The following is a 17,095-nucleotide window of genomic DNA, read 5'->3' on the forward strand; positions in this document are numbered from 1 at the left end:
TTCCTCAGTGATTCATATATGGGAAGCAAGATGCTTGTCCGAAGGACAAGAATATAAGAAGAAAACACGAAAATTTATGATGTTATCATGACAAAAGGAATTTTTCATATTATGGAAGTATTTTCCTATGAACATAAGTGAAATGTCGAACACAAGTTATGTCTTTTTTTATTCAGTAATTTTCCTCTTTACTTGAAATCAACCTTATAGGTCTGAATTCAGAATAAAAAATGTTATCACAAATAAACTCCCAAGAAAATCAAGTTCAAATAATTATCATTTAATTGAATGAAAAGCAACAAGAACTTCTATAACCTAAAAAATCTGAAATAAAAACAATTTCTAAAAAAAATCAGTCATTCTAAGAACCCAGTCCTCAGTATAATAAATACAATAATGGAAGGATTGAAAGAGTTAAGGAACAAGAAAAAATAACAAAGATAAGAAAGATAAATACATAAATACACAATATTGTTTGAAAAGAATTAACTGAATATTATTTCAACGTTTTATAAAAGTCAGCATAAACTGGTTTTATATATTTTTTGTCCACCAAATACATGAGATCTTTTTTTTTATTCTCTGGTATGGTTAATGGCGAGTCGTATGCTTTTTTTATAGTCCACAATTTACGTTCCTCATCACCGAGTGTCAATGATCGTCTGGTGATTTTGTTCTTTTTGTAGCGGTTGGTGTCAACAAAGTCGAAGGCTTCTTGTTGATATGACGTTTTATATTGAAAAACGAAAGGGGTTTCTCGGCATAGTTTAATTATTTTCATTTCACTAAAATGGAATGTTTCGTTTTTTTGGTGAGAGTAATATTGTTTCCAATTAGATTTTCCAAAAATTTGAAATCAATAAAGTCCTTTTGATTAAGTTCATTAACAATGTGATAGGGTGCTTTTTTTTTAGCTGTCCTCATGAGCTGATAATATTGGGAAGGCACATAAATAGGACCAGCTTTTAGGGCTCTTGAAATTTCTTTTTCTATTGTCGAATGAACAGAGTCTCCTTCGTTTTGAGTGTGCCGTTTTATGAGGAATTTATGCTGAATTCCTTCAACATTTTGGAAGACATACAAAGCATACATGTACATCATAACTACAAATTTGTTCTTCTGTTGACCGACACAATTGTCACTGGAAAAAATAAATTCAATACCCTCAATCGATTCCGAAGCTTTTTCTTGAATGAATTTGAAAACTGATGTCGCTAATTCAATGGACAAGTTTAGTGATGTTGATAATACTATATTTGACACGATATAATTAAAATATAGAGCAAAACTGATAAATCAGTGAAAAAATTTTGAAAATCCCTCAATATATGACTGAGAAACAGATTATTTAAATTTACGTATTTTAGCGCGGATTGCTTTGGTCTTCGACACGTCTGTGACGTCACGGCACTGGCCTGTGATCGCTACACCATAAATTACGGTTATTTATTTAGCCGCGCCAAGACTTTCGCGCCGTTTGTAGTTGTACAGTGTAGTTTTAACTCGAGTTTTGTTTTAATGTCACCATAATGGAAGAAGGCTTTGTGAAAGGACAAAGTGACAATTTGCCTAAAATAGATATATTTGCAGAGATGGAGTTTTTTTCTTCAAATCCATCTTATGTCAGTGCTGAAATAAAAGGAGTTAAACTTTTCAAGTAAGTATCTACTTTTGAGTTTGCTTCATCGTGGTTCAACTTATAACGATGATTTATTTAAAAAACGTTTCATAAACAGTTTGTAGTTGAGTACTGGTTGTTGAAGTCTATTCATTATCAATGGCAAAACATATTTATGTGAGGAGTAAAAAGTAAAAAGAGAAAAAAGTAATGTTTACTGCCCGTATAAAATCCGGTATGAGGACTTGATATTGACGTGCGTCATATCGTCTTGTTTATAATAATAATAATAATAATAATAATAATAAAAAAAAGGAAATAATAGTACTACCACCCTCAATCATTTGCTGTACATGGATGATTTGAAACTGATAACAGGCAATAAGAACCACCTAGAAATTATGGTCAAACTAGTGGAACATTTTTCGAAAGATGTAGGTATGGAATTCGGATTGGACAAATGTCGTACTCTCAGCGTAGTGAGAGGAAGAATACAAGATGAACCGATCACTCTCGCAAATGGACAGCAAATAGAAGCAATGAAGTCGGACGATCTTTATAAATATCTTGGAATGAAACAGAATAGACGAATCAACCACCAAAGAATGAAGCAAGACTTAACGACTGAGTTCATTAGGAGAACCAAAAAAATCTTAAAAACAAACCTCAACAGCAGGAACATGACGAGAGCCATCAACACATATGCATGTTCAATTCTAACATACTCATTCGGTATAGTTCCATGGAGCAAAACAGACATCGAAAACTTGCAACGTAAAATGAGAACGTTGATGACAAAAGCAAACAAGCACCATCCGAAAAGCAGCATTGAGAGGACTACACTGCCGAGAAATAAAGGAGGCAGGGGTCTTACGGACATCATGGAACTTGCTGGTGGGCAGATAGAAAGCCTACGGGAATACTTCAGAGATCAAGCAAGTACATCAGAGTTCTACAAAATACTGTGTGAAGCAGACGAATCAACACCTTTACAACTTCACAAGGAGCAATTTTCATACAACCACCAGACAAACCAAGAAAAACTGGATAGATGGAGAGAGAAGCCCCTGCATGGAAGACATTTCAACGAGGTGAACCAGGATCATGTCGACATTGAAGCGTCGAACTATTGGCTCACATCAGGTGCAATGTACCCAGAAACAGAAGGTTTTCTCTTAGCCATCCAAGATCAAGTGATCTCAACTAGAAATTACTGCAGACATATCATAAAGGATCGAACTATTACCGACGATCGATGCCGATATGGGTGTCCAACAAATGAGACAATACAACATATCACGGGTGGATGTCAGATGTTTGCAGGAAATGAATATAAAGAGAGACACGATGCAGTGGGGAAGATATTACACCAAGAAATGGCAACTAAATTAACACTAATTCAATCTGAAAAAGTACCATACTACAAGTACCGACCGGAGACCATCCTGGAAAACGAACGCTATAAACTGTACTGGGATCGTACAGTTTTGACTGATAAAACAGTCCCTCACAACAGGCCAGATATATTGCTAGTTGATAAACATCAAAAGGCAGCTATACTCATCGACGTAGCAATACCTAATAACAACAACATGCGTCAAAAAGAGGTCGAAAAAATTTCAAAATATAGGGACCTCGAATTTCAGATAAAGCGCCAGTGGGGAATGATATCAACGAGAACTATTCCAATTATCATCTCAACAACAGGAATAGTACCCAAAAATCTCAAGAGAAATATCAAGCAACTAGGGCTTAGTGAGTATATATGTAATGTAATGCAAAAAGCTGTTCTTTTAGGTACTGCAAGGACGGTGAGAAAATTCCTAGGAAGCGAAGGACAGGTCCAAGGATCGCGTGTAAGAGGACCAGAAGTTCGACGACAACCAGGGGGACCACAAGGACCGGACACGACCGAGCTCTACCCTTCTGATATTTTAAATGTCTGGGATTGAGTGAATGTTCCTCTTAGCGAGGAGTGAGAAGCCGACGGCGAGGAGAAATCCTACGCGTATAGGCAAAAGTCGGATAATAATAATAATAATAATAATAATATGACATATTTTGACTATAAGAAGGCCTTCGACTCTATTCCACATGGGTGGCTGACAAAAATTTTGGAAATATACAAGATCGATCCAATTACAATAAACTTTCTGAAATATGCAATGTGCAACTGGAGAACGAATATCGAACTCTCTACAGCGAACATAACTACTAAAGATATTCCCATAAAAAAGGGAATTTTCCAAGGAGATTCGTTGAGTCCTTTATGGTTCTGCTTGGCGCTGAACCCCCTTTCTAAACAACTGAATGCTACTGAAAAAGGTTTCAATGTGAAAGGAAACAGAAATAATATTGCACTCAATCATTTTGCAAAAAATTTTAGAAGTGTATACGTCATGAATGACGATAAAAATCTGTCAGATATCAACGGTGGAAATGAGGAACTTGTTAACTCCAACAGTTTTTTTAATATTTCTAACGTTTCCGAGGACCTTGTCATATCAGCATCCAAACGGCTTAAAAACAGACTGACTGTGGGACCAGATGGTATCCCGGTTAGACTCGTAAAGTCACATATAGATTTGTTCGCCCGACCTCTATGCATCATATACAATTTGATGATAAAATCCGGCATTTTTCCGAATATCTGGAAAATTTCGCGCATTTGCCCAATTTTAAAGTCGGGGAAGAATTCCGAGATTGTTAATTACAGGCCAATTGCTCTTATATCAGTTTTTTCTAAGTTGATCGAGATAGTTTTGTCTGATATAATTTATGACCACGTTCGAACATCATTATCTGAGTATCAACACGGTTTTGTCAGGTCTCGGAGCACTGCATCGAATCTATGTATATTCACTCAATATGTTTCCAAGTCACTAGATTCTCGAAAACAGGTAGATGTGATCTATACGGACTTTAGCAAGGCGTTCGATCGTGTCTCGCATCAACAACTGCTGAGGAAACTATCCAACTTTGGTATTGCGGGTGCTCTCTTGTCTCTGCTGGAATCTTATCTAAGAGATCGGAAACAATTTGTAGAATATGAGGGAGTAAGGTCGTTTTCATTTGTTCCGACCTCAGGCGTACCACAGGGTTCTAATTTAGGACCACTGTTGTTTCTCCTGTTCATCAATGACATTTCGGATATTTTTTGTTCTCAAAAATTACTTTTTGCGGATGATTTAAAGATTTACAGGGAGGTTGGGGATCGCCGGGATTGTTTATTGTTGCAAGGTGACCTCGACAGATTGCATACATGGTGTGTGGAGAATAAGTTATTCCTAAACATAAGTAAATGTAAAACTATGACGTTCACTAGGAGGCCATCCCCTATTGCTTATGATTACCACCTTAATAACACGCTATTACGAAAAGTAAATGAGTCAAGGGACCTGGGTATTGTTTTTGATCCGAAACTCACATTTTCTTCCCATATTGGAGATATAACGGCAAGTGCTATGAGGATGATGGGTTTTGTGATTCGTAATTGTAGAGAATTTTCATCCTTTGAAGCAATTTCCTCTGTGTACCAAGCTTTGGTGAGGAGTAAATTGACATATTGCAGTTCAGTGTGGAATCCTTGCCAGGCAAAATATGTAACTTGCATTGAGGGTGTACAGAGGAGGTTTCTCAAATTCGGTTTTCGGAGAAAACATGGTTTTTATCCCGATAGAGGATACAGTTACGACTCTCTTTTGGATGAGTTCAATTTCATTTCGCTCAGAAAGGTCCGCGAAATTAATGATTTGGTTTTCCTTTATAAAATAATTCACGGACGTATCGATTCGACAATTCTTCTTTCGTCAATATGTTTGAATGTTCCTCGTTTTACATCCAGATCACATTTAACTTTCCATATTGATGTACCTAATACTCAGCATCATTTTTATTGTCCACTTACGTCAATGTGCAGGAGTTATAATAATCTTCAGAATGTAGATATATTCTTCTTGTCTTTATACCAATTTAAGCACTTATTGTTCAGTGCACTTCAGAATTGAATTATATTTTTTAAAAACTTTTGTAGTAGGCTTATCATGATTTATTTCTTTTCTTTTTTTTTTGATAGTATAATTATTGTATAATTTAATAGATAGTTTAATTATGTACACCTGTAATTGGGCTTTATGGCCTGTTGGATGTATTATTTTCAAAATAAAATAAAATAAAATAAAAATATACATGGATGACCTCAAACTTATAACAGGCAACAAAAACCACTTGCAAATTATGGTCAAACTGGTGGAAAATTTTTCGGAAGACGTGGGGATGAAATTCGGATTGGACAAGTGTCGTACTATTAGCGTAATGCGTGGAAAAATCCAAGATGAACCGATAGCTCTCTCCAATGGACAGGAGATAGAGGCAATGAAATCGGACGATCTTTATAAATACCTAGGAATGAAACAAAACCGACGAATAAACCATCAAAGAATGAAGGAAGACTTAACAACTGAGTTCATTAGGAGAATCAACAAAATTTTGAAAACAAACCTCAACAGCAAGAACATGACGAGAGCTATCAATACATATGCATGTTCAATTCTTACATACTCTTTCGGTATCATTCCATGGACCAAAACAGATATGGAAAACCTGCAACGCAAAATGAGAACCTTGATGACGAAAGCACACAAGCACCATCCGAAAAGTAGCATTGAGAGGACGACACTGCCGAGGAATAAAGGAGGCAGAGGTCTGCTAGACATCATGGAACTTGCCCATGGTCAAATTGAATGCCTACGAACATACTTCAAAGACAAATCAGGCACGTCAGAGATCTACAAAGTACTGTGTGAAGCAGACGAATCAACACCTTTACAACTGCACAAGGAGCAATTGTCATACAACCACCAGACAATCCAAGAAAAACTGCAAAGATGGAGAGAAAAGCCCCTACATGGACGACATTTCAACGAGGTGAACCAGGATCATGTCGACATTGAAGCGTCGAACTATTGGCTCACATCAGGTGCGATGTATCCAGAAACGGAAGGATTTCTTTTAGCCATCCAAGATCAAGTGATCTCAACAAAAAATTACTGCAAACATATCATAAAGGATCGAACTATTACTGACGATCGATGCCGTTATGGGTGTCCAACGAACGAGACAATCCAACATATCACGGGAGGATGTCAAATGTTTGCAGGAAATGAATATAAAGAGAGACACGATGCAGTAGGAAAGATACTACACCAAGAAATGGCAACTAAATTAACACTAATTAATTCTGAAAAAGTGCCATACTACAAGTACCGACCGGAAACCATCCTGGAAAACGAACGCTATAAACTGTACTGGGATCGTACAGTTTTGACTGATAAAACAGTCCCTCACAACAGGCCAGATATATTGCTAGTTGATAAACAACAAAGGGCAGCAATACTCATCGACGTAGCAATACCTAATAACAACAACATGCGTCAAAAAGAGGTCGAAAAAATTTCAAAATATAGGGACCTCGAATTTCAGATAAAGCGCCAGTGGGGAATGATATCAACGAGAACTATTCCAATTATCATCTCAACAACAGGAATAGTACCCAAAAATCTCAAGAGAAATATCAAGCAACTAGGACTTGGTGAGTGTATGTGTAATATAATGCAAAAAGCTGTTCTTTTAGGTACTGCAAGGACGGTGAGAAAATTCCTAGGAAGCGAAGGACAGGTCCAAGGATCGCATGTAAGAGGACCAGAAGTTCGACGAGAACCAGTGGGACCACAAGGACCGGACACGACCGAGCTCAGCCCTTCTGATATTTTAAATATCTGGGATTGAGTGAATGTTCCTCTTAGCGAGGAGTGAGAAGCCGACGGCGAGGAAAAATCCTACGCGTATAGGCAAAAGTCGAATAATAATAATAATGTAGTTTATTTTATCATAAACATTTTATGTTTATGTATTTTATGTTTTAAAACATGAGGGAGATAGTTCGCAATGTCAGTGGTGTAGTATGTTGTTTTTTGTGTGTGAATTTAAATATTTAAATATTGTCGGTAAGGGTTCGGAACGATCTAAATAGGTGTCTTTCCTGAGACAACGTGATTTTACACAAATAATAATAATAATGATATTAATAATGATAATTAATAAATAATGGCTAATAAATGAATAATAATAATCATAATGATGATAATAATAAATAATCCTAATAATGATAATTAAAATAATGATATAAACGCAAAATGAGAACTTTGATGACGAAAGCACACAAGCACCATCCGAAAAGTAGCATTGAGAGGACGACACTGCCGAGGAATAAAGGAGGCAGAGGTCTGCTAGACATCATGGAACTTGCCCATGGGCAAATTGAATGCCTACGAACATACTTCAAAGACAAATCAGGCATGTCAAAGATCTACAAAGTACTGTGTGAAGCAGACGAATCAACACCTTTACAACTGCACAAGGAGCAATTGTCATACAACCACCAGACAATCCAAGAAAAACTGCAAAGATGGAGAGAAAAGCCCCTACATGGACGACATTTCAACGAGGTGAACCAGGATCACGTCGACATTGAAGCGTCGAACTATTGGCTCACATCAGGTGCGATGTATCCAGAAACGGAAGGATTTCTTTTAGCCATCCAAGATCAAGTGATCTCAACAAAAAATTACTGCAAGCATATCATAAAGGATCGAACTATTACTGACGATCGATGCCGTTATGGATGTCCAACGAATGAGACAATCCAACATATCACGGGAGGATGTCAAATGTTTGCAGGAAATGAATATAAAGAGCGACACGATGCAGTAGGAAAGATACTACACCAAGTAATGGCAACTAAATTAACGCTAATTCATTCTGAAAAAGTGCCATACTACAAGTACCGACCGGAAACCATCCTGGAAAACGAACGCTATAAACTGTACTGGGATCGTACAGTTTTGACTGATAAAACAGTCCCTCACAACAGGCCAGATATATTGCTAGTTGATAAACATCAGAAGGCAGCAATACTCATCGACGTAGCAATACCTAATTACAACAACATGCGTCAAAAAGAGGTCGAAAAAATTTCAAAATATAGGGACCTCGAATTTCAGATAAAGCGTCAGTGGGGAATGATATCAACGAGAACTATTCCAATTATCATCTCAACAATAGGAATAGTACCCAAAAATCTCAAGAGAAATATCAAGCAACTAGGACTTAGTGAGTATATATGTAATATAATGCAAAAAGCTGTTTTTTTAGGTACTGCAAGGACGGTGAGAAAATTCCTAGGATGCGAAGGACAGGTCCAACGATCGCGTGTAAGAGGACCAGAAGTTCGACGAGAACCAGGGGGACCACAAGGACCGGATACGACCGAGCTCTAGCCTTCTGATATTTTAAATATCTGGGACTGAGTGAATGTTCCTCTTAGCGAGGAGTGAGAAGCCGACGGCGAGGAGAAATCCCACGCGTATAGGCAAAAGTCGGGATAATAATAATAATAATAATAATAATAATAATAATATAAATTTATTTTCATAATCAAAGTACATTCCGAATAGAAAACAAGTCAAAGTACAAAAAGACCTTAAGGATGAAACAGAAAAAAAAAATTACAGAAGTAAGTCTCAAATATGGAGGTCGTTATCCAGGTACTCACTTATAGAGTACGGTTCAAGGTTCAGTAGTAGCTTTCGAGTAGCATTCTTAAACTCTCTGAAATCAGATAACGTTTGCAATTTTTTTGGTAGCTTATTGAAGAATTTGAGGCACATATATTCAACATTTTTTTGAGTTAACACAAGAGAGCACATGGGAAAATGGAAAGGAAAAATTCGTCGTGTATTATTCAGATTTCTATAGCCCTCGAAGTAGTGATCATATTTCTTCAGGAAAAGGATACATTTGAAGATATAAAGTCCCGTGGTTGTTAGGATTCCTTGGCTTTTGAAATGCCCTCGACAAGATGTTTTGGCGGATAAACCGAGCATGGTTCTCAAGGCTCTCTTCTGAATAACAAAAATTTTTATGATGTCAGAGCTATTGCCCCACATGATAATTCCATAAGACAGTACAGACTGAAAATTGGAAAAATACACTGTTTTGAGTAAATCATAGTCTGCTTGTTGTTTCAAAATTCGCAGTGTATAGAGAACAGAGTTTAATTTACTCCGTATAGAAATTATGTGTTCTGACCAACACAACTGATGGTCTAATATTACTCCCAGAAAATTGGTACTGGTAGATACGTTTATGGACTTTCCCATAAGTTCAATAACTTCTGGTTTTATGATTTTTGAATGCGATGTACCAAAAATCACACACTGCGTCTTAGCAGAATTTATGTAGAGTTGGTTTTGTAGACACCAATTTGAGACTGTGGAAAAAGATCTTCGGGCCACCTCGTAACTCTCAGCAATATTAGGTGCGGTGATCAGTAGGTTCGTATCGTCTGCGTACATGTAGCACTCTTCGACGATTGGTGCGATGGAAGGAACATCCCGTTGAACTTTTTCATGTGTCATAACGTTCTCCGGCAAGTCATTGATATAAATCAGAAAGAGGAGAGGCCCCATGATACTTCCCTGGGGAACACCAACCTCCAACAACTCATCAGATGACTCGTAGATAATTCCGTTTACCTCAATGGACACTCTTTGACGCCGGTTTTCTAAGTAACTCCTCATTAGATTTAACTGTTTGTCTCTTATTCCATATTGTTGTAGCTTACGAAGCAAATTATTATGTACCACGCAGTCGAAAGCCCTAGAAAAGTCGATGAACAGCCCCACCGGGACACCACCTCTCTCCACGGCTTGGAGAATTGAGCGCGTTAGTTCAAAGATCGCAGTTTCTGTACTCTTGGTCCTCAAAAACCCATGCTGATATTTCGAAAATATGTGAGACTTATGAAAAAAATTCAAAAGTCTATCTACTAGTATTCTTTCAAATACTTTGGAGAAAGAAGTCAACAAACTTATCGGACGATAATTTTCAAGGTCTTCACTGTTTCCTTTCTTGTAAAAAGGCTTCACCACTGCTATTTTCAGAGATTGTGGAAACACACCTTCTTTAAACGCCATGTAAATTATATGAGCTAAGGGCTCCGCGATGATCCTGATGGATTTTTTTATGACAGTCATCGGTATTCCGTCATAGCCAAAGGAGCTTTTATTTTCCATTTTACTGACAGTTTTGATAACCTCTTCTGCAGAAATTTCGAACAGATAAAAGGATCGTAAGTTTTTACTAATCGGACGAATTTCTGAAACAGAAGTGAAATTAGTGGAACTCTGAGTTTTCAACGTCTTAGATATATCTATGAAATATTTGTTGAATGATTCAGAAAGATGTTGAGGATTGTCAGATGTTATATGTCCATTACTTTTAGTTTTGCGGCCAGTTATTTGGTTGATTAGATTCCAAACTGTTTTATTTTTATTTCTTGAATTTATTATTTGATCTCTGATAAAATTAGTCTTATTAATTTTGAGGCTTTTGTCATACAATTTCTTAGTTTCTCTATATAGACCTGAATATTCTTGGCGAAACAGAGACACTGTGTATAGATAGTCTAGTCGGTGTTTGATATTCATTATCTCTGGAGATCTATCAACATATCTTTTGTGGAAATTCTTAACTTTGATGTTAACAAGGGGAAAAGCTCTATCGAATATAGATACATATCTTTCGAAAAATCTATCCCAAAGATAATCCACATTAATATTGTTTTGAATAATTGAGTGATCGTTCCAATTTTCGGCAGAAAGCAATTCCAGGAACTTTTGCATAGTAAGTTCATTGATCAATCGAATTTGTTTTGAGTTAATTTTAGAAGCAGTATCTGGAATTGTGAATGAAAATTGTTGGGAGGTGTGGTCAGACAAATGAGATTGGATTACAGCAGTTTCGTAGTCTTTCAAATTTGTGATTACATTATCAATGCAGGTCGAAGAAATTGGTGTTATACGAGTTGGTTCAAAAATAGTTAGACTGGCATTATAACCTTCCAGAAGTGAAATGAATTTTTGTGTTTCTAAATTACAAGAAAGTATATTGATATTAAAATCACCAGTGATAATATACTGACTATTTTCAGACGTGAGTTTTTGAAGAATTAAATTCATTCTTTCAAAGAATAAATCAATATCACACCTGGGATAAGTATTTGGTCTATAAATCGACAAAATCACATAATTTTCTTTCTCTAATTCTGTGGTTATTCCGTTCATTCTTCCACATCTTGTAGAACAAAATCGTGCGAGAATATATCAGAAACGCACAGTTTTCATGGTTATATTTTATTATTCTATGTTGGTACTCCGAACTTTCCGCCACGGCTTTATCTGTCAATTCATCAATTTGCCTTAAAGAAATCAGTTCTGCCAACCAACATTTTTCAATGCAAAAATCACTAAAATATATTTATGGAAATATTTCATTAATTTCAATGAAAATGCAATGAATCAGAGAAAATAATGTATAATACTCGTACAGAAGGCTCATTCTACCACTCGTTCATTCCAAAACTCGCCACTTCGTGGCTCGTTTTTGAATTTTGAACTCGTGGAAGAATATCAATGCCTTCTGCACTTGTATTATAAATAACTATTACGGATAGAAGCCTCAATAGCAGAACACTCAAAAACATAAGGCACACTCCACCTAACAAGATCTGCGCGCTCCTTGCAGACAAATTCATTTTTACAATAAATTGCGCATCCACCATGACTTCCAATCGCTCTGCAGTATTTAGATACTAATTTATATCCTGTCATATGGAGTACATCGAGTTCAGAGTAACTCTGCCAATGTTCTGTGACAGCTACGAAGCATGCGTTATGATTGTTTACAAACTGTTCTAACCTAAGTAAACAATTTCTTAAAGATTGAACATTTTGATGCAAAATTATGCATTTTGTATTGTATTCGGTATTTTGCCTCTGTTGAGACGGAATAAAAAATGATTCAGTCTACTACCTTCAGGCCATAGATCTGGACTTTTTAATGCTTCGAACTTATCAGCTGGAACCGTAATCTTGAAGGATGAGTACTCGCCAGGTCTTTTGGACTCCAACTTCTCGCATAAAATACCAGTGAAACCTTTTTTATTGAGATGTTTTATAATCATTTCGGATTTCAGTGTAGGATCCAATTTACAAACGTGTAAATATCCATATTTTGGAACACCTTTAATAGACATTTCTTCAGCTTTCCCACTTCCAACAATAGTTCTGTCACTACGTCTGGATTTTTTGTTTTTAACAAGAATAAATTCTTTCTCCTTTTCACCTGCTGACTCGATCACATTTGGAAAAGAACCTACATCCGTCTCCACTTGGATTGTAGTTTCCCTTGATTTCGAGGGCGGTTTGATATGTTGAGTTTGTTTATTAATTTTGACTTTAGAATCATCTCTTTTAGTTTTATTGTGTTTCACGCTACTATCCACACTTGATTTAATCACTTCGGAAAATGAGGGTGGAACCTTGATATTGGAGTTTTCAATATATTTCAGAAGTTTGGTATTGACAGATCTTAGACTCAAAATTTCGTCATGAAGATTAGAAATTTCAGATTTTAAACTTTCGAACAAAGGTAAAAATAAACTTCTGAAGGACTTAGCAATTATATCTTCCATACTGCCGAGTGATTCATCGATAGAAGTTTTCTCGCATCCGATAAACTTTTCTCAATGTTTTCTGTCTTTGAGGTTATGTCCAATGATGAACATTCAACACACAACCAAGATTTGATAGCTCCTGATTTCTTCATAGTTTCCAGTTTGTCAATGGTTATATCAACACACTGTGTATGAAAGAAGTGGGCACCATTATTAGAACATGGTATAGATTCGTCACAACGACTAATAGCTTTAAAACACTTGCTGCACGTAACGGCCATCTTGAGTAATAATAATAATAATAATAATAATAAACAATATGTTTTGATGAAATTTGTGGTTATGATTTTTGAGTTAATCTATATAAAAAATTATAATAATAATAATGAGGCAAGTTTTGTGATTATGATCCGATTCGATTCAAAATTGGTATGTGGGGGTTTTCGGCGTTGGAGATTATGATTTCAGCCATCGTGTAACGAACAAAACATGACACGAACGGCATAAGTGATTGTACACTAATGAATTCGTAAGCACTCTGCTAATACCAGTAGCCGCGTGTAGGTGCCGTGACGTCACACACTAGACGCTGCGAACTATGAAATTATTCTTCCAAGCGCAACTTCAAAGTCCCATAACTGTTTCATTTCTAGAGATATTTCAATGATTCTCCTACATTTCTGTTTCATTTTACTTAAATTAATTAGAATTAATCCTTAACAAAAAAATGAAAACTTGTCCATTGCACCCCGATTCCCTTCACCTTCGTGCCATACATCGCATGTTGCGACGTTTTCTTTCAAGTCATAGATGGTCAGGTTGTATGTGGAAAGTTTACTTCGATAGTAAAACACTGACACTTCACCCTTCGGAGTGGGTAGAGCCGCCTGAAGATCATAGGTGCATACAATTACGGATTTTTTGGGATTATCCTGATTTTCAGCTCTAGATAATTCTTTCTCTATCAATTGCGTAGCGAACTCTTCTGACCTTTCTTGCCGATCAGAATTTTCGTAGCATACACATAGCTCACACTGGTCCTTTTTTGGAAGGAAACACGAAATATTATATTTGTTGAAGATATCAAAGAATACCGTGCGTCCTCCAAACTGTTTTCCTTCCTTCTTATAATTTTCGACATAATCTCTATAGATTTTTTCAATATATTCACGCTCAGTTTGCGCCCTAAGATAATGTGAAGGAATCCTCGGTTTAGATTCAATATGTGCGCGAATGTCTTGCTTTAGGTTTTCGGGTAGTTTTTTATGGTTGCCGTGTTTACCTCGTTTATCTTCACTTGATATACCATCAATGATTTTCTCTCTTGCAGTTGTTAACATTTTCACACTTATGTCAAGGGTTGCTATGAAAAACGTTCGGCAGACTCGGATTTTACTCCCATCTACAAGGAAGTAGTAAGCAAGATTTGTTTTCCTTGTGCTTCCTTCCTTTTGATATTGATACTGAGGCATTATTTCGCTCGTCCTTCTAGTTATAAATTCACGTTGCTAAGCAATATCTCCTAAGCCCCAAAACCTGCGAAATATCCTGAACCTTTGATGATCATTAAGTTTTGTTGAGCATTTATGACTACATTTTTCGGAACAAGCAGGCCTCATTTTCCGTTTTGTAATACTTCTTTTGGTGAATTTAGATTGATACGATTGTCCAAGATTTCTCTTTTTTTTGCTATATTTTCCTTCCATTCATTTTTGTAGGGCCTCCTTTTTCGACTTTTCTTTCGAACATTTTCTTCCCCCCCAGATGAAGAGCACTCATTGTTACCACTTGTGGAGTGAGTTTTCGTAATTAGGGTCAGAATCTGTGTCATTGTGTAAGAAACACCTTTTGATAACGAATGAGTGGAAGAAGCAGTAGGATCATGACGAAACGGAGATGCTGGAGAAGAACCAACTGAGCCATCTTTCGTTGAACAGAAACATGATGATCTAGACTCTAGAGCATGTTGACGAACCAGAAGACGATGAATATGAAACATCACAGTGAGTAGAGGAAGGGACAGCCAAGTTGTCAGAAGTATCTTCAAGTACTGCAGTAACTGGATCATTCGTTATTTTGAATTCTGTTCGAAGGATCTTGAATAATACCTAATGTTTTAGATACACGCCCAGAAGCTCCATCGGTAAAAATCTCTGCATCAAGATCTTGAAGATATAATTGTGTTGAGTTGCCATCAAATTCAGGTGGAATGAGTTTGGAAGAGTTGGTATTATCAATGTTCAAAGTTGAATATACCTGGAATTCTTCGTGCAGTCTATCAATTTTTTCCCTACTAATGAGAGGAAATAAAGTCACATTTTCATGAGAAATAGGTAGCCAAACATTTCCATCAATCCTCAGTTGACCATTCCAGGAAGCGTGTTCTTTGACTGGAACCTGTACACTATTTTGTTCGCTTTCTTGTTCCATTGCGGCAGCAAATTGATTGTCCTTCTATAGGTTTTGAAACTAATTGTAAAATTCGACTAGCACGGTTGATCATTATGAAGAGCATATGAAACTATGTAGATAATGGTCCGGGAAAAACAATCACAATTCCGAGGCCTCTACGAATTTGTCCGCGAAAAAAAGTTACAAAACGAAATCACCTGCACTTTGTCTAAAGGCGTGGATACTACTGAGTTGTCCCTTTCTTTCCTGGACAATAACCATTTTCCCCATCCATAGAATAAAGAAACAGCGCTTTTTATGTGGCGGAATGGCCAACTAGAGTTATTCCGATATTGCACGTACAAAAAGGGAAACTTACTGAGTTCAATACCATTACTAACACAAAATTGACCTTTTTTGAATTATTCCCTTAATAGCGAAGGCGCAATATTCGAAAAGATAATGAAATATTGCAATTCTTGTCGTGAATAGATTTTTTTCTGATGCAGGAAAAAAGTACAAGACATATAATTCAGTTCATTTCAATAAAACAAAATATGTAGAATTGCATTCTTAGTAACTTCTTAATATTAAAGTAGAACAAAATGAATGTTTTTTCTCATTTTCTTTCAGCTGTAATTTTGATTGTATTAATCGCACAGTTTATCACCAGGTATGGGTAAATTCCTTATTAATAGTACTAATAAATGGTACCACGGTACCAATATGGTTCCATTTGAAAAAAATTGAGTTTTACCCCAAAAACGATTACGATGAACTTTTTATTTATCATCTGAAGAGTAAAGTTAAACACGCGAATAAATTTGCTCTGTATAGTGACGGCTTAAGAACACGTAAATTTTTGAGAATATTGATGAAAGTTAGACCTGTGTGAGTGCAAAGAGACGGTGGATCTAATGAAAATATAGTTTTGTGCAAATATAATATTGAACTGGAAAAAATCAAGGAATCAGGTGAATCTTGGTTAAATTACTAATCAATTCCAGGAGAGAAAAACCAGTGGAAATGAGAAAACATCTGTGTATAAAAATTCAGTGAACAGATTGAGAGGCGAAGAACTGAGGCTGTTTTATTCGAGGAGGCGAAGGAAAATGGCAGGAAACTCCGTGTGTATAGTTTGCAGTAAGAATATTGGGAAAAGTGTGTACAAGATCCACTGTAGTGGAAGATGCAACGGTTGGGCTCATTTGGGGTGTACAGATATTAAAAAGGAAGATATAGTCGAAAAAAAGAAGATAGAATGGATATGCCGGGATTGTAAGAAAACGGACAAAAATGCGGACTCTGATGATTATACTCTAGAGAAGTTGATAGAGAAAATTGAGAGGAGAAAAAGCTTGGATAAAATCAGGAAGACAGATGAAGGAGATAATATAGAAGAAATGTTCAGAAAGATCCTTAAAAAAATAGAAACTCTTGAAGAAACATTGACATTCAATAGTGACTTGATTGATGGAATGAAGGATGTTATGGAGGAGCTTAGAAGAGGT

The sequence above is a fragment of the Harmonia axyridis genome, chromosome 1 (genome assembly GCF_914767665.1).
Source record: "Harmonia axyridis chromosome 1, icHarAxyr1.1, whole genome shotgun sequence".
Classification (NCBI taxonomy): Eukaryota; Metazoa; Arthropoda; class Insecta; order Coleoptera; family Coccinellidae; genus Harmonia; species Harmonia axyridis.